The sequence below is a fragment of the Ptychodera flava genome, chromosome 5, assembly GCF_041260155.1.
Source record: "Ptychodera flava strain L36383 chromosome 5, AS_Pfla_20210202, whole genome shotgun sequence".
NCBI lineage: Eukaryota > Metazoa > Hemichordata > Enteropneusta > Ptychoderidae > Ptychodera > Ptychodera flava.
This window is the reverse complement of record NC_091932.1, coordinates 5,418,060-5,439,951: the sequence shown is the minus strand read 5'-3', so window position 1 is coordinate 5,439,951 and position 21,892 is coordinate 5,418,060. Positions and strand designations below refer to the sequence as shown.

Below are 21,892 nucleotides of genomic sequence, written 5' to 3'. Positions count from 1 at the left end.
AAATCATCTGCCGAAACTGACTCTTGAAAAATTCGACGGTGAAATCATGAAATGGCCAAGCTTTATCGATAACTTCATGTCTCTCATACATGAAGACGCCTCGCTAAATGACACCGAGCGACTTCGGTATTTGAGAGCAAACCTCGTCGGTCCTCCCGCCGGGGTAGTAGACGGACTGAGATCAAACAAGAAAAGTTACGGTGACGCGATAGAACTCTTACGAGATAAATATGGCAGACCAGAAGAAATACGCAGAGCTTACGTAAAAGCTTTTTACAAATTGGAAAACCCCGCTTACACTGTCAAAAGTTTGACCGCATTTCACAATAAGTTAGAAACGTACGTTCTCCATCTTGAACAATTAGATGTTCCACAAGAAAGATTCGAATGAGTGATCTTAATCATAGTGTTGGAAAATCTTCCGCCTAATCTACTAATACTGCTGCAACGTCTATTAGAGGATGAACTATTTCACTTGTTCAAACAATTTCACGAGGCTCTCAAACGCGAGATACGGATAATGTCTTCCAACAATCGTGCTGCTGAATTGGACGAATCAATTCAGTCTTCAATGCGTAATACCGCCGCCTTTTACTGAAGTACTGCGACTAACTCAGCCGCTCGTCGCTCTACTCAACGGAAAGAAAAGAGTTGCGCTTTTTGCCGAGGACCACACTATCCGAACGATTGCACTGTGGTCACCGATTCTTCGAAACGACACGATATTGTCAAACAAAATAGGCTGTGTTTCAATTGCCTCGGGAAACACAGAGTCAGCGACTGTAAGTCCAAAGGAAAATGCCGCAAATGTGATAGAAAGCATCACACTTCACTCTGTAAATCGGACCAGGGATCCACCTCTACGACTTCGGAAACTTCACGCGATCCTACCCCTACTCAACGTAACGCTGATGCTTCGCCTCAACCCGGTACCGCGAACGCTTCGCACGCTCAACCCGCCGCGGCAACTACTCAAGTACATTTCGCTACCTCGGATAAAGAAGAAACCGCTCTTCTGAAAACCGCTGTTGTTCCTATCTCATCGGGACGGAAAACCGTCAACGCTGTTGTACTCATCGACGAAGGTTCTAACCGTTCATTTATCGCTAGAGACTTAATTCGGAAACTGAACATTAAACCGGACGGTTACTTCAACACTAGTATCGCAACATTGGGCGATCTCTCTCAAAGTAAACGCTACGAAACGGCTACGTTCAAGCTTCATACTCGCGACGGACCAATGGAAATGAGCGCGCTGATCGCACCGAAGATCTCCGCCATGAAGAACTTCATCAAGAAACCGCTTGTCGACCTTCCTCATCTACGGGGGCTACCGTTAGCCCATCATCCCTCGGACGCATCCTCCTTCGAAATCTCCGTTCTCATCGGCGCTGACCGCTCGTGGGACTTCATCGAAAATGAAGTCATCGAAGGACCCGGACCTTACGCTGTGAAGTCAAAATTCGGATACCTGCTATCTGGACCTACAAACGCGAGAAACAATCTCAACGCTGCTAACGCGACTATTCTACATATCGCTACGCACTCTATGGAAGAAGAAACGAAACTTCAGACTCTCTGGGACTTAGAAACTATCGGAATTAGAAATGAAGAGCACTCAACGGACACTAAGGTAAGCGAATTTGAATTATTTCGCGATACCCACTTACGAATCGACGACGGTAAATACGTTGCTAAGCTTCCTTGGAAACCAGATCACCCGCCATTACCGACCAATTATCAAATTAGTGAGAAACGCACACGCGCCATGGTACGCAGATTAAAGCCAGATTTATTGAACACATACAATCGCATTATTCAAGAGCAAATCTCTCGTGACTTTATTGAAGAAGTTTCTGATGATGATGTAACTCGTGGACATTATCTACCTCACCGCTCTGTTAAGAAAGATTCGACTACAACTCCTATCCGTATAGTCTACGATTGTAGCTGACGCCAATCAATTGACTCCCCTAGTTTGAACGATTGTTTACTTACTGGGCCTGCTCTGCTAAACGATATGGCAGCTATACTATTCATATTTCGATTAAATGAGACTGCCGTTATCAGCGATATTGAAAAAGCATTTTTAAATGTCCGCCTCGACGAAAGTGATCGGAATTTCACCAAATTCCTGTGGCTATCAGACCCTTAAAAGCGATTTCAAGGTCTATTAATTCAAAACGGTCTTCTTTGGCGTGGTCTGCTCTCCGTTTATTCTGAACGCCGTCGTGAACACTCACTTGGAAAAATACGATGCAAGATTTCCGCCGATTCGAAAGATAATATTTACATTGATAACGTAGTTACTGGAGTACAAAACACGACCGACACCATGAAATACTACAACGATGCGACTGAAATCATGACTGCCGGTAGATTCAAACTACGTTCTTGGTCATCCAACTGTGATGAAGTATGCTTGCTCGCAAAACGCGACAAAACACTCAAAATGAACACCAACGAGGGTGTTCTTGGAATGAGCTGGGACTCTGACTTGGATACATTGACTTATATGAAGAAAAAGCTACCTCCTTCGAACGACCTCGTGACTAAACGCGAAGTTGCTCAAATAACCACAGGCTTATTCGACCCCTACGGATATCTATCGCCGGTTCTTGTAAAGGCCAAACTGTTCATACAGGAACTTTGGAAAAGAAAACTTGACTGGGATAAACCTCTGGGAGACGACCTAATCAAACAATGGTCACCCACAGCAGCCGACTTACGCCCGGTTCTCACATTACCTTCAGTCGTCGATACTTCACTGAAGGTACAAATCTACGCGATGAACATGAACTACACATGTTCGCTGACGCAAGCACCAAGGCTTTCGGTGCCTTGCTGTACCTACGCTACAAGGGCCAGACTGCATTAATTATGGCAAAGACTCGTGTCGCTCCTACGAAGGAACTTACACTACCGCAACTAGAATTGATGGCCGCACTTATCAGTTCAAAACTTCTCCGTTTCACCTACGATGCGCTGAAAGATAAAGTAAATATCACACGTCGCTTCCTTTGGTCGGACAATCAAAGCGTTATTCGCTGGATAAGAAGCGATAAGAAACTACCGCTGTTTATCGCAAATAGAGTAAAGAGAATAAACGAATTTCCACACACAGTTAAATACTGCCCTGGGCAAGATAATCCAGCCGACCTGGCAACACGTGGAATTTCTACACGCGACTTGGAGAAGTCTACTCTCTGGTGGGAAGGGCCAGATTGGCTCAAACGTGGTGATTGGCCAGTTTGCCAATTATCTGACAACGATGACACCGCTGTGTTTCTCGCAGACTCGGACAATAGTGATAACGCAAATAACGGACATGCAAACACAGCGGCTCCTCCTGAAGACAACGCCCACTCTACTCAAATCGGAATCCAACACGTGGTTGACGCAAATAGATACAGCTCGCTCACTAAACTACTCCGCGTATCCGCTATCGTACTACGCTTCGTATCGAACTTGAAGAAGCCCAAAGATCGCAAAACCGGATATCTTACAGCAAGAGAACTTCAACGCGCCGAAAACAAATGGATAAAAGACGTTCAACTCGAAGTATATCGCGCCGACGTATACTCGCTCCTCGGAAAGACTACGAAAACTACGCTCGCTAGACAACTCGCGCTCTTCTTAGATGAAGACAACATTCTTCGCTGTGGTGGCAGGCTACATAACGCGCCGCTCGAATACGCCGCGAAATTCCCTAGTCTGCTTCCAACCCATCATCGGTTTACGGAACTCGTCATCTTAGCCGCGCACAAATGTGTGCTACACGCCGGACTACAGACAACGGTTACTCAACTCCGTCAACGGCACTGGATCCCCAAAATACGACAAGCTGTGAAGAAAGTAATACGCAAATGTGTAAAGTGTTTGAAAGTAACTGGTAAGCCGTATCAACATCCAGTGCAAGCCCCTCTTCAGAAATACCGCGTGAACGAAGCTCCGCCGTTCACCATTACCGGTGTGGACTTTACTGGCACGCTCTACGTCAAATCGCCTCATAACGGTAAGGAAACAAAGGCTTATATTTGTCTTTTCACTTGTGCTGTAACGCGAGCAATTCACCTCGAACTTGTATCGGACTTATCAACTGCTTCATTCTTACGTGCCTTCCGCCGTTTCGCTGCTCGACGCTCGCTCCCTTCGAAGATGATCTCCGACAACGCTACTACGTATCTCTCTGCGGCTAAAGAACTCCGCGAACTCTTCGACTCATCCCATGTGAAACAATACATGGCTAACAAACGCGTAGAATGGTCCTTTATTCCCAAACGCGCTCCATGGTTTGGTGGATTTTGGGAACGCATGATCGGACTGACAAAGAATATTATCAAGAAAGTATTAGGTCGTGCATTCATAACGTTCGACGAGATGAACACACTAATCACAGAGATAGAAACTACGCTGAACGACCGCCCTATCACCTATCTGTCTTCAAATTCGGATGACGCAATATCGCTCACCCCTTCGCATATGCTCCATGGTCGCGTCCTCACAAACGTGCCACGCCCATTTGTTGACGACACTGAAATTTCGGACCCGTCATTCGGAAATGAAGATGACATGAGGAAACGCTATCTGCGCATTACTCAACTACAGGAACATTTCTGGCGCAGATGGACAACGGAATACTTGACTGCCTTACGTGAACACCACAAAATTCACGGTAAAACGGACAATGACATTCGAATCGGTGATGTTGTGCTTGTACACAGCGACACCTCACGCCGAATCAACTGGGAATTAGCCACCGTAGAAAAGCTAAACTACGGAAACGACGGCATCATTCGTTCTGCAGGAATCAGAACTGCTAATGGACATACAAATCGTCCCATCATCAAGCTGTACCCACTGGAAATCAACGCCAACACAACACAACAAGCTACAGAGAACAACGATCACGTAAACACAACAGGTAACCAGGCAACCAGCAGCGAGAGGCCACCGACCAGAACTGCAGCCGCCATCGCCCGTTGCAGAATTCAAGATTTAAACGATGTGTGAACTCTTGTTGCTGAACTCGTATATATCGGACTATATACTCTTATATTGGACTTATTTACTCAATATTATTCCATAGAATAGAAATTCTTTTTCATTTACTACACATTTCACTGCCAAATTTACTCCTTAGTATTTTACGTTTCATTGAAATTTGCAATCATTTGGAACACTGTTAAATTTCCCGCCGGGGAGAATGTTAGGAAATATATTCTTGTATTACGTCATTATTAGTACAGTGTCTTACTATAGATACTTGATAGCATTCCTTCTAAGACTAAGCTTTGAGGCACCGCTTCCTATCACTGTTTATTTTACCAACCAGAGATTCCATCTGCTAAGACGATATGTCTAATCCATCATGTGCCTTTCTCGTGACTCATAGACACTTTTCCCGCCAAAAGTGCTTTATCTACGGGAACCTCGCCTTCCCTAAGCAGAGACTTTTCCACCCTCAACAGAGACACTTCATGTCACTGGACTCTATGTACGGTCTCTCACCCAAGTGTTATGCTTCACTGTATTAGCCACTGTCTATTATATTAGTATAGAATAAAGTAGTCATTTATAGTATTAGACGACTTCGTCTCCCGACTGCTTACTCAGACCTGGTCATATTCCACACACATTTTTACTGTAATGTATTCAATCAGCAAAACAGATCAGTGGCAGACTCTCAGTGGTTCAGGGGTCAGGTTTTGACAGAGTCAAGGATAGCACGCTTGAAAATAAGAGCCTTGCTCATACAGAGCATTGACATTCAGCAGAATATATTTCGAAAATTAAGATTCAAACAGCTTGAAATCGCAAACAGGAAAAGGCTAGTGCTAATTGCCAAGACAAAAATCAGTGATAAGATATGATTTACTACGGCCTTTGGCAGACAGAGGAGGAAGTTGACCAACATCTCCGAGACATTGGTACAATGAAAGAAAAGAAATGTGCACTGATTGCACAGCTGAAGTTCCTAAAAACTGTTCTTCAGCAGACAACGGCAAACCCAAAGGTTTTTAATGTTTCACAAAGACAACAATCAGGCAAACACACACAAAAGTCACTACAGCAGATTGTGAAGTGTCGGGTCGCGTGCCACAGCCTCGACAATAATATACACGCCACTATTATGTCAGTTTGCGCCAAGAAATAAAAAGAAGACAAACTTCAGAAAAAGTTTGAAGCAAACTTACCATGACACTCTTTCGAATAGAGAATGAAAATCGGGTTACCGTGCAAATCTGGTACAAGAAGGGCAAGGAGATATTTTTAAAATAAAAATAACCGCCATCACGGTGTTATCTCTTTTGGGTAAAACTCCCGATTTCCACAATACTTAAGGTTGGCTAAACCTTTATTTACTCCATAGGCTTGAAAATGAGGGTCAAAAGAACGCTCTAAAACTTCAGAAGTCCGGATGTGTACACGCGTCCCGGCCAAGTGTGGAACTTACACATAAATATGCGGTAGCAAATATAGCATTGCGTATCAACTCGCGCAACGCTCATAGGTTACAATATTGGAACTTATAGCATTCTTCTTGATAGTACTACAAACAACAGGATATTTTTCTGAAGGCATAACCTTGAACATTATGTGCAGTACAAAAAATAAAAATTCTAATCTGTCAGATCACCAACGAATGACGGCCCCAGATCAAAGTCATGCAGACTTTTTGTTTTATGTAAATTAAGTCACTTTGAACGCATTGCTGATCAACGTTTGAGTATATCCCTTTTTGGGCAATAAAAGCATCCCCGCCTTTTCACACCTATTTTGAAACTCTATAAATTACGACTTACACGACTCTACAACACAGTTCGATACATTCTACACTGCACCGAACATGACTGCTCGCACCGTTTCCCGGTTACAAAGGTATGCTCTTGTCCTGTTCGACATTAATTGAAAGACGAGCATCGTGCCTGTTACGAAGATTGATGGTACAGTTGATGCCGACTACAAGGTCAAGGTTGCGTGGAAGGAGGGAAATAAGATCAAGAAGCTCGATGCTAAATCTTAGCACTGTCAGGTATGTTGTATGCATTAACGTACCTATTACTGATATGGCTTTTTTAGCCTCGGTTGATATGCATTCAATGTTTCAACTTTTAGATCAAACATAGTAGTGTTGCTTGTATTAATCTTGTCAGTTTCCTTTTTTACAGATGACAAAGAAGATCTCGGAACAAAAGAGGCAGAATTTGGTAATATGTTGGCAGAGGCAGGTCCTTCAACCGATGAGCCCCAGAATACAGCTCCGTCCAGCGAATCACCGAAAAGAGTAAGTAGTCCACGGTCCCTCCACCGTGATTAGTCTCATTATGAAATCGAACTAGCCTTTATTCTCGATGAGCAGGTACGGTATCCCAGCAAATGTCATAGACTCCGGACGAAATTCTTGCTCCAATTATTAAGTCGGGTCAAGTTTTAGACGGCGTTTTTGTGTTGTTTCTATGAGTCTACCACTCTCATACTAACTCTTGATGTTTATGCCCACAGATGTCTGATGAAACTACGAGACGTAAAACAAAGACAGGCAGCAAAAGGGTAAGTTGGCACGCTGCATTATTCGTGATATTATTTACCAACAGAGATAATCCATAAGTCAACGTCAGCCTATTTTTTCCAACGCGCATCTACCCATATTTCGGCTGAAACACGTTAAAAGGACATACACCATCTTACCTTAGTACTGGATTCCATTTCATTACGTTGCGATATCGGCCAGATTGCAAAATTAAATATTTGGTACCATTACTGGTAAAAATGTAATTTGTATTTTTTTTTTGGATCAACAGTCACGTGGTGATACTTCCAGCAGTTCAAGGCAGAAGAAATCCAGGTCAGCTAAAGATGTATTTTCAGTATGGTATAACTCACATTCAAAACCAAATTCGTAAAAGTAATTAGAAGAGCAAACAACAGAGAGATAAAAACGTCGTTATGTCTACACATCTGAAACGCGATCCGATAAGTAAGCTAAGAAACGATCTTGATGTATTTGCGTGTTCATCAATGTTACACTGTTCAACACGAATTTTATTTTTCAGACCTTCAGGATTGAGGCGGACGGCGAGATCCAGGCCAATCTTCCGACGAAACCCTTCATCGTACCCACATGCCATACCAACGTTCCCGTTTCATTTTAACTGGTGAGGAAATGGAAGCAGTCCAGCGGGAGGTAGAAGAGTACGGCAGGCAACATAACATACCGAAGTCAACAAGTACGCAGACGGACACCGACATTTCCGACAAGGCAACGCAGACAGTCAACCGTCAGAATCAGGAGAGCCTAGATGTGTCCGAAAGATTGGAGCGGCTAGAGAAGAAGCAGGACGAGTTGATGCAGATGCTCCAGTGCTTACTAGATAGATCTTCCCAGGAAACTCCCGCTCCAATTAGTCAGCATACAGCAGTCCCCCTCCCATGCCAACCAACGTCGCCGACCGTCCTCCGTCCCAGCACCACGCCGGTTACAGTTTCACAGTCAACCAGTCGTCACTCCATCGATGCCACCCCAACACGTTTCTCATCTTCCTGTGCCTGTAGCCCTCTCTTCAAGAGAGACGCTTCCTGAAGTTACCGTACCTTTGGATAAGGTTCAGAAGGCACTTTCGGGTGCCTCTTCGATAGGTAACTTCGCGAAGCGCCTTGTGTACCTTGTGTACAAACCGAAGAGAGGGTTAACAGAACGGTAAGCGGTAATAGTTGTCGAGGCCTGCAGAAGGAGGCGTTGAGTCCGCGACGGAGAGACGCTATATACCAAGCTGTGTTCACGTACTATCCGCAACCTGTTGCCCTTGCCGATCACGCTAGTGTTTGGAAACGCTGCATTGTAGACATTGACAAGGCTCTACGGAAGTATTAGGAGATCGTAGTAATGTACGTGAAAACATCAGTTTAACTTGAAAGAATTCTTTGTTTTTAGACTTGAGACTTCGTATTGTAATTTTTTTTTTACTTGCAAGGAAAGATTAAATACTATTCATGAAGCTAGAAACTACAGTTTTTATTTTCTTTTTGTACTGTCCTATATTTTGCAATAAAGATTACTTCATGTTACGTCTTGCCGTCCGTGTAGTTATATTTGCGTCTGTTTGCATGTCGGTCAATACCCAATACGGTCAGACATTTTAGAACTGTTCCCATATAAATCAAAACTTACGACGCGACGTAGACCCTATTCACAACTCTGACAAAGTTTTGTGTGCGATGTATGAGTGCGAGTATGTGACTGCGAGTGAACTATACAGGGTGCCAAAATCCGATCAAAAATCTATTGTATTCCAACACTGAAATCACGTCAGTTCATGACCTCCCCTATCCAATCAGGAATCGCAGCCTATTCAATATACATGTACAGTCGCGTCATGGCACTGATCAGGTGATGTGTCAAAGGCCATCTCGAATGAGTATGCGACAATTTTCAGTGCAAATTCGTGTCAGTATTTTTTTTAGCAATTGCGATTATTTTGCTACTTGAGGTAATTTTTGAACTTTAGCATTACATTTGAAAATTTAAACGAACTGAAAGGTAAAAAGATAATTCCGTGAACTTAATAAATGCAAGTAACGACGAACTTCATACTTCGAATAAGCTAACGGTTTGTAAGGTGGATGAATCAATCACGCTGCCTGAGGACGACGAAGTGGTGCCGGCTCCTTCTCTGATGCTACCGTACTTTAATTGTCGTCGTCATGAGAGAACGACACAAGTTATGAAGACAGATGCGCTGCACAAGTCTGGCACTGAAATTCACGAATCTCTTTTCTGTATAAAAACTTGAATGTACAATTTTCTTGAGATTAACATAACCTGTCATCGGCCTTGGGCATGGATTTACAATTAGCGTTGTGTATATTTACGTCACGGTCCCTGTACAAAAGGGATCGTGCGTGATTAGGCCTACGTGAACTAAAAAACAAATCTTTTTCATGTCTCCGAGGTTCATGTCAGCCTCAGTCATGATAAAATACTTTCGGCAATGAAACACACCTTGAAGAAACAAAACGAATTGATAAAGTAATTTTCGTAATCCAACAGATATGGAAAGAAGTAAAGTTCGCGAAATGGTTTTGAAGTAAATAATGACTCCGATACAATGATTTCCGATAATTTCTTTATTCCCCTCCCCTTTTCCAAAAAAAAAATATTTAAAAAATCTGAACAGCAGTTATTCAGAGTATTAATTTTATTTAAAAACTTTCAGAAAGTCTTCAGTGGACAATAACGATATCAATATATTCCAGGGCTCGAAATTAACTTTCCTGAGCACCTGCCCTTCGGGCAAGTGCAAGTTACTTTTAACTTGCCCATAGAAAAATCTGCAGTATCGGTACTCCGAGTGGCAGGAGCACACGCTGCTGCTGTGGCGTCCTCAGTGATCTCCTTGCCTTTTCCCGGAATTTGTCTTTGTTCATCACCACCACTACGATCTCCTTTAGTGTTTCTCGCTTCCACAGTATTTTCAACTGAGTTCCTGTCATCCTTTTCACGACTTTTGTGAAATTTGAATGAGATCAAGGTCATTTGTTTTGCCATTGTGAACAGCCGCTGATTAACTCGACAGAGACAGCGAAGTTACGAGGAACTAGAGAGCTGCTCTATTCATTGCTCATTACGCCCCTTGTGACAGGCTTTAAAAACCCTGTTTGAAAGGCAGTGAGCACACATTGATTTTTCTCCAGAGGGAGTGATTTCCTATGTTTCAAGACCATTCTATCGTTTGATACTGGCTCTTCCATTTACCGGTAGTTCCCATTACCACACACCATGTATGCATTGACATGATCAATGCGGATGACTGAATGTGAGGGAGTGTGACTTACTAATAGAACAGCTCCTCATGACCTTTTGACCTTTTGAACGCACTAGTCCCAGACACATGAGACAGCCAGACACTGGGACGCAGTGAATGTTTATTTACTCAATCATAAAATCATTACCGCTCAACAGCAAACTTCACTTGCCCGATCGGGCAGCCAAGGGTGACATTTAACCTGCCCGGAATCAACTTTCAGTTGTCCCGGGCAAGCGACAACCGTTAATTTCGAGCCCTGTATAATAATAATAATTTGGAGGACCGCTGGTAGAAGTAATGTCAATGACACTTTCTTACTGATGTTTTGCTACGTACCAAAATCGACATGGAGAAACAAAACGTTCACTGTGTTTTGAACAACGACAATTGCAACTATTGAAGTAATTTGTTCATTTTCCAACCTTTGTACATGACTTTACGTCCATGCTTTAGGTCGCCTACGTGAAGTTAAAATCGGCATGTGAAATTATTAAAGAGTTTACGTACTTCTGAGATATACCCCCTTTAGAGCATGCAATGTTTCCCACTGTTTATGCTTGGAATTCGATTTCATCCAGTTTTTCACCAACTACAACATTTTATTTTGAGTTTGAAAATCTCATGCGCCACTAGCTATTGTGTCAACCATTTAATCATGAATATTCTGGGTAGGGCACCAGCCATTGTTGTGCGTTAGCGCGCGTTAGCTTCTTTTGTTTGGCTTAACAATAGGCGTTAACGCATGGTCACAGAGCTCGCTAACGCTGCGTTAGCTCTGCGTTAGCCTCGCGTTTAACGAGGTCGGAAAGTGAGTTCTGAGCTGGACTGTACTTCTGAATCTCCATAGGGGCATACACTTCTTCTAGTGGGCAAAGACATCCAACATAAGGTACATGTCATCAATATTGTGCCTGGCTTTGCAGGCTGGTACAATGTAAAATATGATGATTTTGATACCATCTACTCTTATCAGCTGCAAGATGACTATCGTGAAGGAACTCTATGAATTGTTGGACATGGTGATAACACCACGACAATTAACCTACCGTACGTGTCTCTCTTCCAATCTCAAAGTGCAACACAATTGTATCTCTCAATGTAAAGTGATAAATGCCATCAACACAGTGCACATGTCAGTCTTGCCAGCGTGATGCAAAAAAAAATTAACAGATATAAGGATAATATCAAGTAAATCCACTTCAAATGTATCATTTTGTGCAGTGTACATGGCCGAAAGTCACATTGCGGAACTACTACAGTATCTGATTTTATATAATAAGTTCTGAGAAAAGTCATAACAGTTCGATTGTTCTTCACCTCCACAACCTGATTAAGGTGAAAATGATGCGGCCTTCATTTTTTTGTTAATAATAACGAATATCCAATCAAATACAGACCATAGGATAGGGCTGCTGATAGAGAGTCCAGACTGAAATGCTCTAGCGAAACAGAAGTGGTTCAACAATTTCTGACCTAACTTACCGAAAAAATACAACAGCTACTGTTTCCGATGTGTTTTTGATGAGTTGTCTCTTTTTCTGTTACCTTACTTTCTCTTTTTTTCAACAGAAATCTACAAATGACGAGGAAGTGTCCCGCCCACCCAAAAAGACGACAAGAAAGATGGTCGACAAGCCGAAAAAAGTAAGTAAACAGAATTCTATGAATTATTCATCATTTTGACCTTTCGGTACTATAACCGTTACCGTTCAAGTCCTTTCGGTCCCCATTTTTCCAAGTTATTTTGGTACATTGAGCCCCGTCGTTTTGCTTTTCTTGGCGGCAGTTTAGCTGGCCAACGCGTTAGCCCCATGATCTACATGTATGCAGCCTTCTACAACAAACACCGCAGATGCTAAGGGTTTTATTCCTTCCATCCATTGTTTTGATATTTATCTGCAAACAGACTTGCCGCAAGTCTGTTGTTTCAGAAATAGGACAAAAGACTCATCACCACTTTTACCTAATCGTACCAATTATGCCAATGTGACGACTTTTAAAGTGATTGAGAAGAAATAATCACACATTGTAATGGCGATTGACAACTTTCGTCGTAAATCAGGCGGACAATCGATCGTGTCAAATGATTCTTGAAAATGAACACGGAATAGACATTGTCATCAGTTATCACGGCAGATACGCAGCAGCAGGTCCAGAGACAAAGTTCATGCATACAAGTTTGACCGCTACAGTTGAAATGTTAAGCTAAAAAGACACCGAACAGTTGAAAAGGTTCAAGGAGATCGTTAAGCGTGTGAAAGAATTGAATTAAAAATCTGACAGACAGATATTGGTAAAATTTACCAAATGTTAGCGAAATAAAATGCTCCTTGCCCACTTAAATGAAACACATTCTGTTATACATGACAAAAATCATAAAAAAGTTCCAAACTTCAAAAATGCATCAGGCACCATATTTTGCTTAAATCAAGTAAAGTTTAGCGAAAAACGTCCCACGTGTCTATAGCCATTTTTGTCTAATGACAGGCGCCTGTCAATAGCTGGATTCTGTCTATTGACAGACAGCTATCAGTAGCCACGGCCGTACATATATACTGAATATCAGAAACAGCAGTACCAAAACGTTGTGAGAACAGGCTCTGAAATGACTTTGGTGTGATTATGCGGGACCGAAACTACTTGAGCGGTGGTGCTTTCGTGTTGAAAATACAATTTTTAGCAGCGACATAATGGATAATGCAAATAGTGCTCATATTAAAACAAAATACGACATGGAATTTATACCATTTTTCCACCTTCGGTTGTTGTAAAACAAAATTAAACAAAAAAATAGATGGTGTATTGTCTTGCAGGTCACAATCTTCAATAGGCACACCTACACTCGGGCTACACTCATTCATGTTTGTTCTTGCTTTCAATTTTTTTTCAGCCCTTGTGCATAGAGGATTAGGGGGAACCAGGAAAAAGCAACGACGGCTACGAGAGTGATGGCTATGTTGATCGGTGGACAAACATAGTCCAGCTGTCTGACGATGTACTAGCCGATGTCCATTGTCAAGTTGAAGCCTACAGACTATCACACAATCTTCCAAAAACTGCAGGGACACAGACAACGCCTTTGCAGACTGTAGAGGCGGGTACACAAACCAGTCAGGACGAGAGTGATGTCAAATGACAGCACAAAATCGAGCGGAAGCTTGACGAGGTGTTAAAAAATCAGGCCCCAACGCAACAAACGAGAAGTGATGTCGGTCTTCCACCCATACCTGTACGTCCTGCAACTATGCCAGCACCATACATTCCACCACCAACAACTTTGCCAACTTACCGCCAACTAAACTTCACAGAATCGTCACCAACTTCGGGTTGTCCTCAGCAATCTTTTTCCTCAGAAGGTCCTTTGCCGACAATTTCACAGCCATATGATGCCATTCCACCACAAATCTAACGATCGCTGAACGTGGCTTCGTCGATCAGCAACTTTGTGAAGCACTTAGTGTATAGCCTTTACATGCCAGAAGAGCAAAAAAAAAGAACTGTATCTGGAAATTCGGCCAAGGGGATGTCAAAGCTGGCTTTGAGCCCCAGGCGAAGGGACCTCATAAAGGACGCCATGTTCACTCACTACCCTCAACATATACAAATGTACCAGCTTAGGAACGCGACGCAACATGGAAACGTTGCATTATCAATATCGATAAAGCACTTCAGAAATACTGATGGGGAGTTTTGTTCTTTTTTTACATCCATGCCTTGGCTTAAAAAAGTCTGATTCAGTTTTTGATGGAAAGTTTAATTTTGATTAGCAATCTTTTATTTACTACTGTAATGGTTTCACCCTGAATAGATTTTGTATTTTGTTCATTTCGGTTTTAATAATCAGTTTAGTTTGTTTTTCCATTCTATTTTATGGTGATTTTTTAACCTGAATGAGTTTTGATGACATTTGTAATCCTTTATTATTTTACAATGGCAATAAACAATACACAAGTTCTCAACAAGAATAAGATTGTTTGTGCACTCTTTCTCATGATGTGTATGTCTGGTCCTTAAAAACTAAATTTTGGCCATACTTCCCCCTTTAGCAAATTGTTTTGATCAGTCTCTTCAGTTTCAGACATACAATTGTAACATTATGTGGAAATAAAATTAAGAAACGGATATAAGTTCGTGTAGCTGTGCCATTAGCTGTGGTCGTACTCTCAATAGTAGGGACATTTAGGTTCAACACACTCTCAATTTGATAGCCATAGCGCGACCCGGGATGCAAAGACCGTTATCACAGTAACGGTCCCATGGGACTGTAACTCTGTACTCATGCAAGCTTAGCTATTTTTAGCCTTTGTCATGGCCGCACAGATGTCTGAAACAGCAAACTTGGACAAAGAGAGTGAGTGGCACGAAAGGGAATACGTAGAGAGCTGTGAGAAAGGTTATTTAATTTGTTGATGTTACAAACCACTGATAAAATGTTCAATGTCAGAAAATGAAGATTCAAGTAACCGTCATTGAAATTTTCTCGCTTAAAAAATCGACAGGGAAAATATTGTTAAACTATAACTACGGGCTGTCCCATGCTGTTTATGTGATCGGGACTGTTAATATTGATTGACAGACAAATGTTTCGAAATATACATATTCGTGTGACTGATCAAAATTTTGATTGGCAGCTGTTTTTACTCATTGGGGACGGTCAAAAGGAAAGGTACTGCAAATTATTACTCTATTGTGAAGACGGTGATTGTCCGAAACGCAAAAGAGATACAGTAGGTTGCAGGCATTTCCCAGACACAACCACAGGTTTCCATAGTTACCATGCAAATTTTGGCCTTGACAGGCAAACCATTTCTGTGAGCATGAAAAACGAGAGACATTCTGATGTCCGACTTGCTCATCATCGAACAGTGACTTTGAATCGGTAAAGTACATGTAATGCCGACAAAAGAAAACGTCGAAAGTACAAGAGAGAGAGAAAGAGAGAGAGAGATCACACTTTTCTTGGAAAGGGTATTAGGTATTACTGCGTCGTTTCACACAGTCTCGGTAATCATATACAATGGCTTGCTATGCCGTACGACCTCCACAAAATTTTACAGACTGTATTATACCATGGAGCAAAGGGTCTGATTGTACAGTGAATAAAGGCACTTATGCTGTTCAACTGTTCCCGTCGGCACTCAAACTCTTCTGCAATTTTGTTCTCACTCGTTGAAGTTACAACTTGCATGGCTGTGTACGTACGTTCTCTTTGCCGGGTCGATAGCTCTGCTGGTGGACAGAATTGTCCCCGAGGCTATCTTCCGCCCGGTGTAAAGTGTTGTATTCATTGCTTCGCTTCGATATAGTTTGTGTGAGATGTATGATAGCGTGTGTGCTAGCGTGAGTGCTTCACGAACTCTACGGCGAGTGGAGAGGGCGCAGTCAAAAATTGTAACATCCTTAGCTCGGTTATTGAACCAATCTTTTTAGGATTGGGGATTTAGTCGAGCAGTTTGTCTGTTGTCCTCTGCGCTAGGTGATTGGGTGCCGTGCGTTGTGGGTTCGAGTCCCGGTTGATACCATCGTACTTAATCAATGCCATGGCAAGTGTAGTTGTCTGTACTGTTGGCTTCACAAGCTTGTTCGGCTAACTAACCTTTACTTACAAGAAATATCAAAGGGAGGTTATCACTGTTGTGTTGTTGGCTGTAACAGCAACAGTAGACACACCTCTTCAAAACATAGATTCTTCAGAATTCCTGCAGTGAAGACAAAATCAGAGCTGAGACAGAGATGGATCACCCTCATCAAGCGAGCCCCACCTTTCAGGGTGACTGACAGCACAAGAGTTTGCGATCTACATTTTGTTGATGGAGAACCCACAGTTCTTAATACTCTACCAATATCAAAGATAGGGTATACCCTCAAAGTTGCCACGCAGAACAACTAGTACGAACAGAAGTCCCACACCTATCTAAGAAAAGAAAAACAGAAAAGTCCAGTATGGAGGAAGTGATCCCTTTTCCTGATGACAATGGCAGTAAGGAACTGGAAGACATCCAGTTCATGCAAAGTGATCACACATACAATTTCACCGCAGAGGGAACTGAAATTCATGGCAACCTCAGTAATACTGAGGTAGGAAATCACTGAGATGATAGCAGGCTGGATGATAGCATCATATCAAACATCGTACAGCAGTGAAAATAACATCATCCAGAATTGAAGAGAAAAATCAAGGCACTTAGAAGTAAAGTTGCAAAACTACAAACTTTGAACAGACGGAGACCAAAATGTTCTGTCAGTGATATAAGTACAGTGACAAGAAAGTTAATTTCTTCACTGGATTTCCATCATACAAAGCATTCCATGTGATCTTTGAGAAATTCATCAAACCAAAGGCAAGTAAATGAACAATGAACACACAGTCATCAAAGGTAAAAAACCCATGGTACAAAAGAGGGGAAAAACCTGGCTGTACGCGCAAGCTGTCTCTTGAAGATGAATTCCTACTCGTCATGATGAAAATTAGATTTGAGCTACTACATGTAGATGAAGATTTGGCTGATCAATTCAGAGTTGCGGTTCAACGTTAGCAAGACTGATAGTCAATTGGTGGATTCCACTCAACAACGTGTCGAATTGTTTGAAGAAGCTGATTGTGAGGCCTTCAAAGGAGAAGGTAATGTTTGTTTGTCTGCTGGATTGGTCAGAAGTTTGAAGAAATTCCTATACTAAGTCACAGGGAAATCAGATAAATATTTGGAGTTCAAGTTGCTTTCTGGTACTAGTACACAGTAGAATGTACACGATAACCTTGTTTATATATTATTGATGCACTTACTTGTAAAATGATTAATACATGAACAACTTACTTCTCAGTTGCAAGCATTCATACACGTACATGCATGTAATACATTTTTTTCATTTTTACAGGTAATTTTGACCATGCCAACTTCCGGTAAGGAGAAGTATCCCAAAACAAGGGTGATTATAGATTCCACTGAAATCTACATCGAGCGCCCCAATGATGTTTTGGCCAGGCAGCAGCCCTTACCAAATTCTCGCCACAAAAGGTATAGCTTAGGTATCTCTTTGGTATACCAGGGTATACCAAATCACTTCTGGTATACTCCTGGTATACCAGATGAGTACCTATTTTCAAGGTCGATTTTTGATACAGTGTACCAAAGCTGTACCTCAGTAATCAGGTATAACTCAGGTATACCTAACATGTACCAGTTTATTTTAGGTAGGAAACAGGTAGTACCTATTATGTACCTCTTCTACTATGTATGGTCAAGTTGAAGACTGGTATACCAGAAATATACCAATCCATGACTTATATTTTTTTTTGCCATGCATGTCTGCTTGTACTAGTGCATGTCGATGATAACTCTTGTGATACCTGAAATGTCTCTGCCTGTTTGACTGATTCCTTTATTATTGCTGCAAATATGAAGTAACTGTATTTCATTACCAGGCAGTACAGTGTGTGACCGGTCATATTCAAGCAATGCAAAATTTATCTTTCATTTATATTCATTTATTTTAAAATCCCAATGAACCTATTATTAATTAATTGTAAACACAAATCTGCTCCTAAAATCGATACAACTCAGCAACATTGCTATTTTAGGATGGGTATTGCATGTGTAGTGACATTAACTGTGTCATTTAATTTGATTGGGTAAATCATGGTTTGATCAACAGCAGAATTTTTCGGAAAACAAATTATAAAACAGGGACTTGTCTGTCTTGCAAGTCTAGCCCTGTAGTTTCTCATAATATTTTCACACCAAAATTATAATGCAGTTTCAAACGAAAAGTTGTTAAATTACGTTTATCTGTACGTACATCTCTTTGTAAATGAGCAGCAAGGACAGGTCGTGGACTTTTAATCAATACCGCAAATTTGTACCTTACAAATGTCGACAGACGAGAACTTTTCATTTAAGAAACAGACAAGTTAATGTCAATGCATTCAATGTCTAAAGCAAGGACCCGTTACCTTCAAGCACAGCATGTGAGTGCGGTCGTATTACAACTCTGAGCAAAAGATCTGTACAGTCGTTTTAGGATGCCCTTCATGTACATGTAGTCTGCTGTCTCCCTGCAGCGATGTCCCTAACAAAATCTAGCCATCTGATGAAGGCTTTTATCTATGTTTTCAGCATCAGAGCTATTGCCGATCACACATTTGAGGTTTAGGATACTGCATCCCGAGCTGCTAAACGAAAATCCAGTATGCTACTTTGCCAATGTCCAACGCGTTTTGTTTTGCCGGCCCAGCTGTGCCAGCAGCATCATGTGTACTCACAGTCTCAGGTCACGGGTTCATCAAGTTCACTTCGCGCATTGATATTGATTCTTCGTGCAGAAAGAATTTTACTCTCTTCATAGTCTTTCTATCATTCAAATCAACCATTTTATTCATGTAATAAATTGATTGCTATATTTAATGTGAAACATAACAGATTTGTGCAGATGTAGAGTCAAGTCCATGCGTTTAAAAATGGAACTATTTTATCGATCGCGTAATGATTTATAGATAGCACTTCCGTGAATGTCAAGAGGCTCAATCGGCGCGAATTTAGATTTAGTGTTGTCGGCTGTGTATTTGTGATCAGGGAGTTATCTGATGGACAATTTGGCGATCTTTCTATGGAATTACCACCCAAATGATATCACAGTGTCGCAAAAACGTGTATACGGTATCAGGGACAGACAAAGTTCAAAATTTGTGGACGCGAAAAGCAGTAAAAATTCCGACTATATTTTCTCATACGGAGACTCGGAGAGACCCCGCTGCAAACGGGAACCGTCCAGCGTTTATCCTGCCAGCCGATGAGAATGTCAGTCAATGTGCTGTCTATTTACACATCGCTATTATGTTCTGTAACCCTTGTATTGCTATGTTAAACTACAGATGCGTTTTGTTGAGTACGGATTCATACAGAATTCATTTGTTTCACAACAGCTGTACATTGTCGCCATCGTGTATGTAAACATGGTGCTCCTCTGTTTCTAGCTCCTTGTAAACGGCATACTGCGAGTTGTTGGCTGTCCATTTTAATCATTATTTATAAATGATCATAATTATTTATGCATTTGGTTTCTTCGCTTCAATTTTCCAACTTGCTTTTGTCTCATTTTCAAATAATTACAGATTTCTTTCATCAAATTACAATGTTCACAGGTTTTGGTCAAACAAGAAAGACTACGTTACACTCTATCCTCAATGATTTGTATTTTTCAGAATGCAGTGCTGGTACTGTAAACGGACAAGAAATACAGAGAGCAAGAAAGCCAAATCACAGCCTTTGACAGTAATATAAGTGTTACATGAAACTTCATATGTCAAATGAGTGTCTTTTGAAGACACTTATTTTTTTAGGTTGCATGAGCATATGGCATATATAAAATAAATCATACCACAAATTGAATTTAACCTTTTTTCTCTGTTGTCTTTTTAATAATACCTTTATTTGCTAATAGCATGGTTTCTTGTGATGCTGGTATTTCAAAGCTTAGTCGGATAAACATATCTTGTGCTGTCAACAATCTGTTAAATTTGTCAGCTTCTCATTCTGATTCTCATCTGAACTGAATTTATTATTGTAAGAGAAGAGAAAAAATGTTGAAACTTATGGTACAATGCATAATTTTTGCTGTCACCTGAGTATGTTGTTTCTTTGGTTTTCAGCATCTCTGGTTTTTCTGGTAAAGAGTCAGATCCGATCCATCTCAGGACACTTGCATACCAAAGTAGGTAATACCAGAAGTAAACCTTACAAAAACAAAAGGGTATAATTTAGGTAAATACCTGAAATTTACCTATTTTGTTTACATAGTTCAGATCGTCTGAACAACTATGTAAACAAAATAGGTACATTGCAGGTATAATACCTAAATTATGCCTATTTGTTTTGGTAAGGTATATTTCTGGTATACCTATTTTGGGACGCACGTGTCCAAATCTGGACAATTGCAGGTATACCTACATTGTACCCATTTGGTATACCTGAGGTATACCTGTGGTTTAAAAAAGAGCCTACCTCAGGTAGTCCAGATTTGGACACTTTTGCCAAAATAGGTATATCTAAGGTATACCTATTTTTGGCAAAAGTGTCCAAATCTGGACTACCCGAGGTAGGCTCTTTTTTAAACCAAAGGTATACCTCTGGTATACCAAACATGTACCTACTTGGTCTGAAAAAGTATACCTCGGGTATGTTTTTATTGTACCAGAATTTGGTAAGGGAGCAGACTTACTCCAATTACAAGCACCACAACAAAACGAAGTTCCTCATAGGTATCTCTCCAACTGGTGGTATTATCTCGCTGTCACAAATGTGGGGAGGAAGAGCTTCAGATCGACAAGTAACATGTTACATGTCAGTACTACCAGCTGCAGTACTGCAGTACTGTGCCTTGGTCTGCAGGTCGTTCGGTAAAATCTGTACCCAAGCAAAACCTCTAGAACTAGCTGCACGGGCCTTTATTTGCCATGTTGGCCGTTCAGCCCCGGGCCGTAGGGGCTGAACAGCCAAAACGGCAAACAAAGGCCCAAGGGCTACAATTATTGCAGCCACAGGCGCTAGGCAGGCATTCGACTCAATGCAACTTGCAAGTGAACCGTCACAACAGTCACGTTTTGGCATATGTATATGTACACACGTCTACGGGGCGCGTAGGCGCAGACCGGAATTTTAGAAAACAGGTGACTGTGATCACAACAACACGTACCTGCTGTTTGTGAGTGGCAACAGATCCTTCGGCTTGTTTCCCGTCCAGTGTTAATGTACTTTACTGTTTACACGATCATGTAGCGGACAACACGTGCATTACGATGGTGGCTACCATTATGAACAGCGCCATCACCAAACGTGGTAGGGTTGTGGAAGTGGGATTCTGATTCGGTTTCAGATTCACCGTGACGTGCTGTTTCAACCTCCTCCACACGGTGTCTGTACAGGGACCGCGACTACATATGTACTATCTATTGAACTCAATTACGAAAAGTTAACGTAGCGGCAATTGTAACTAGGTGTGACGAGGCCCTCCGTTTTGAAGCAAAGCAGATCGAAAACCCTCATTTTGCAAGCACCCTACAATGACACCGTGTAAGCTTATTTGAATCA

At 41.6% G+C, this 21,892-nt stretch overlaps 1 long non-coding RNA gene across 4 annotated transcripts in view; it reads right to left on the bottom strand.

The window, feature by feature from the left end:
• The window catches only part of LOC139132822 (uncharacterized), a 37,440-nt gene extending 15,879 nt beyond the window's left edge, over positions 1–21,561 (bottom strand). The window contains exons 1-2 of one of the 4 annotated variants that reach the window (XR_011552452.1): positions 21,498–21,561; positions 14,098–14,274 (exon numbers count right to left, since the gene is read on the bottom strand). This is a non-coding gene — a long non-coding RNA (uncharacterized lncRNA). Of the gene's footprint in view, positions 1–11,854; positions 11,915–14,097; positions 14,275–16,414; positions 16,534–21,497 lie in introns of those variants that run through there. The other 3 variants (XR_011552451.1, XR_011552450.1, XR_011552453.1) reach the window with 3 other exon arrangements.
• Between the last annotated feature and the right edge of the window lie 331 nt (positions 21,562–21,892).